This window comes from Schistocerca piceifrons, chromosome 7 (assembly GCF_021461385.2).
Source record: "Schistocerca piceifrons isolate TAMUIC-IGC-003096 chromosome 7, iqSchPice1.1, whole genome shotgun sequence".
Taxonomy (NCBI): Eukaryota; Metazoa; Arthropoda; class Insecta; order Orthoptera; family Acrididae; genus Schistocerca; species Schistocerca piceifrons.
Genome location: NC_060144.1, coordinates 385,033,965 through 385,037,922, shown reverse-complemented (window position 1 = coordinate 385,037,922; position 3,958 = coordinate 385,033,965). Strand labels below are relative to the sequence as shown.

General features: G+C 44.4%; 1 non-coding gene across 1 annotated transcript; it reads left to right on the top strand.

Moving 5' to 3' along the window:
• The first annotated feature begins 2,355 nt into the window (after nucleotides 1-2,355).
• Trnat-ugu lies at nucleotides 2,356-2,429 on the top strand. The gene has a single exon. It is a non-coding gene; the product is annotated as a tRNA-Thr (tRNA).
• Nucleotides 2,430-3,958: the final 1,529 nt, after the last annotated feature.

Here is a 3,958-nt window from a genome sequence, read left to right as displayed (position 1 = left end):
TTCATCTCTTGGTCTCCCTCTACAATTTTTACCCTCCACGCTGCCCTCTATTTTAGTAAAAATTGGAGGGTAAAAATCGTAGAGGGAGACCAAGAGATGAAATAGCAAATATTAGGATGAATATTTCAGCAATTTTTTTTTTTAAATTGAATATTTACGGAAAATACAATGACATACGTCGTGTGTACATCACTTTACTTGAGACATATGGTTGCATACTTTTGGCGCAACTGGTGCACTAAACATTTTCACAGAAAACTCTACAGAAGAAAATACATGGCACTTACACCAGTTAATTTGAGACACATGGGGATCATTACATCTCAATAAAGCGTGACAATTCCTTGCAGCATTTACAGACATTTTTACAGACGTAAATAAGTGAGGACCCACACCTAACACTAATTTTAACAAACAGAAGCGAAAGAGAACGAACGAGAGACCAACGAACTGACAAACATTCTTGTAGTTTGACAAGACACTAACTCACGTGCGGTAGGCAGTCTTAACTCCACGAATTCTAAATAGAAGACAGCTGCACTCCTCCCCCGTCCCTCCCGAAAGAAACAACAGGAAGTCATACTAAGCCTTATGACCGGCAAAGGAACGCCGTATTTCATACACAAGGTAGCGAGGAAATGGCAAACCGACAGCTTACACCCGTTGCTGGCGAGTCAACAGCGGCCATCTGGTCGCCGTATTTGTTACACAGCATCTAGATCGCGATATGTCGACAGCCTGTTCCCGATGCCGGTAGGTCGGTAGGCGCACAGCATCCGTGCGGCTCCCCCCCCCCCCCCGCTCCCCTCCCCCCCCCCCCCCCCCCCCCGTGCATGACACCGAGAAGTGGCAGACAAACCAACAGCCTGCACTGGGTGCGCATGGCGCATGGCGCATGACTACTGCCCTCCGCTCTCAGCGGTCGCGGCCACAGCTTCGGTACACAGGCCGGCCGCTTCTCAAGGCACTGCAGCCGTCCCTGGTTCCTTGCCCGTAGGCAGACTCGTGACTGAGATCGCAGATCAGGTCACGCTGCCAGACTTCCCCCTCGACCACGGCTTGCCAGCGCCACAGGACACTCGCGGTAAACCTCTCTGATAGCGATTGCCAGAGACGTGCTGGCTCGGCTGAAGTATCGTATTTAACGGACTACAAGATGCACATCGAAGAAGCAATGATGCAAATAAAAAAGGGTTCAGGAGTGGGATTAAAATTCAAGGTGAAAGGATATCGATGGTACGATTGCTCACGACATTGTTTTCCTGAGCGAAAGAATCTGTTGAAAGAAATGACCAGGCTACTGAGTAGAGAATATGGACTGAGAGTAAATCTAAGAAGAAAGTAATAAGAAGTAGCAGAAATGAGAACAGCGAGAAACTTAACATCAGGATTGATGGTCACGAAGGAGATGAAGTAAGAAATTCTCCTTCCTAGGCAGCAAAATGAGCAATGCTGGATAGAGCAAGGAGGACATCAAAAGCAAACTAGCACTGGCAAAGAGGGCATTCCTGGCCAAGAGAATACTAATATCAAACATAGGCCTTAATTTGAGAAATAAATTTCTGAGAACATACTTTTGGACTGGACTGCGGGGAAACCGGAACGGAGAAAAATCGAAGCTTTTGAGATGTTTAAATGCGACATTTTAGATTAGGCTTTACCGTGACTTATTGACATTAAATAAAACAAAAGTTTACTGCTACCAGTCACTGTGTCTGGTAACAGTAAACTTGTTGTTTAATATTTGAGACGTGGTGCTACAGACGAATTTTGGAAACTAGGTGGACTAGTAAGGTAAGGAATGAGGAGATTCTGCGCAGAATTGAAGAGGAAAGGAGGAGGGTCAGGATGGTGGAACATCAGTTAAGGCATCAGGGAATGACTTCCATGGCATTAGATGGAGCTGGAGAGGGCAAAAACCTATTGAGGAAGACAGAGCTGGGAATACATACAGCAAATAATTGAAACGAAATTAGAATTTGTTAATACCGTCAGCTGGTCATGGGCATTGATATATATCAACGGGGACAGTTGAAAATGTGAGCCCCGACCGGGACTCGAACCCGAGATCTCCTGCTTACATGGCAGACGCTCTATTCGGTCATGCCCGAAAGAACAGACACCATATTCATATAAGTATATAGTTCTGGCAATACCGGCCATGACCTTCATCTTCTGTGCGGATGCACACATATTCCCCGAACCCTTACGGGTCTTCGTAAGAATGTCTTCCACGAGTAATGAATGTGTTGAGGTGGCACACTATGAATGTAGTGTGTGGACATACAAGGTGGGAATGAGAGTCTCGCGGGAGGCGTGCGTGAGATAGTCCCTGCAGTCGCACTATCCTCTGTGTCCTCGGTGGCTCAGATGGATAGAGCTTCTGCCATGTATGCAGAAGATCCCGGGTTCGAGTCCCGGTCGGGGCACACATTTTCACCTGTCCCCGTTGATATATATATATATCAACGCCCGGGTGCAGCTGACGATATAATTCTAATTTCGTTCTGGACGGCTGCAGTCATGGTGTCTGTTTTTTCGCATGTGTCCGAAAGAACAGACACCATATTCACATAAGCAAATGATTGAGGACGTAAGTTGCAAGTACTACTCATAGATGAAGAAACTGGCACAGGAGAGAAATTCGTGGTAGGCACATCAAGAAGAAATTGGCACAGGAGACAAATTCGTGGTAGACAGATCAAACCAGTCAGAAAACTGATGACATAAAGAAAGTACTTTTTTCTTCGAAAAATTGCCTCCAAAATTCAGGTGTGTCTTATACTCGAAATTAATTTAAAAATGTCCAGTGTTCGATATAAAATTCCTCCTGTCTTAGAAATGGCCGTATATTCGAAGCCGCTGCAAACATTGGATTCAGCTGGGAGCAGCAGTGCACCGATGCGACGAACACGAGTTGCGATGATTCACGAGCTTGCTAACACTGTCTCCCTCTCGCCTCAGACCGCTGTCTCGCCCATGATGCGTCACTGCAGCCTACGGTGCCTTGAAATTTTCCCGGCTATTTGTGTCTACAGAATTCACGGGCAAAGTGGGGTTAACGAGCTGTAGTCATTGGCATTTGTTGGACTTATTTGGTGAGCAGCTTAGCGCGTAGACATACGAACAGTTACTCAGAGCTATCCGCTGTGCCGTGCGGTTCTTTAAACTATGTATGTTATATTGTGTTAGGTTTTAGTTAACTACTATTTTATTTAAAGAGTTTACCGGTTCCAACTTGGATAACTTACATTGCTAAAATTATTTATGACACAATTATTTGTAGCAGGTTGTCTAATCCCTATCCATCGGATTTGAGTTCTTTTGATGATTTATGAATATCACATGTTCTGGTTATGTGTAATTTTTTGTGCTCAGATTAATGTAAGCTCAGTTTTATTACCTGCTGTTTTAGTTTAAGCCATGTAGGCGTTGTTGTTTTAATTTTATTTACTCATTCTTTTACAGAACTAGCCTGAGTTCTCACAATCTACGAGGGTGGTTTGAAAAGTTCTCGGAACAGAATAGAAAAAAAAGTACTTACATCACTGAAACTTCTTGTTTTCAATGTAGTCTCCTTGTAGATTAATGCACTTGGTCCAACGAAGTTCCAGTGCCTTGATCCCATCTTGAAAATGAGTTTCTTTCAGGCCTGCAAAATAGTTGTCAACTCCGGTCATCAGTTCTGCGTTTGAAGCGAATCTCCACCCACCAAGAAAAATTTTCAGTTTTGGGAAGAGAAGGAAGTCTGACGGAGCCATATCACGTGATTAAGGGGGTAGTTAGTGTAATTTTGCCAAGGCGACGGCACATGTATGCGGGCGTGCATTGTCTTGATGGAAGATAACTTTGTTCCTTGCTAAACCCGGCCTTTTTTCGCGTATATTTTCTTGTCATCTGTTCAGGAGGTTCGCATAGTATTCTCCAGTAATTGTTTGCCCAGTGGGGAGATAATTTA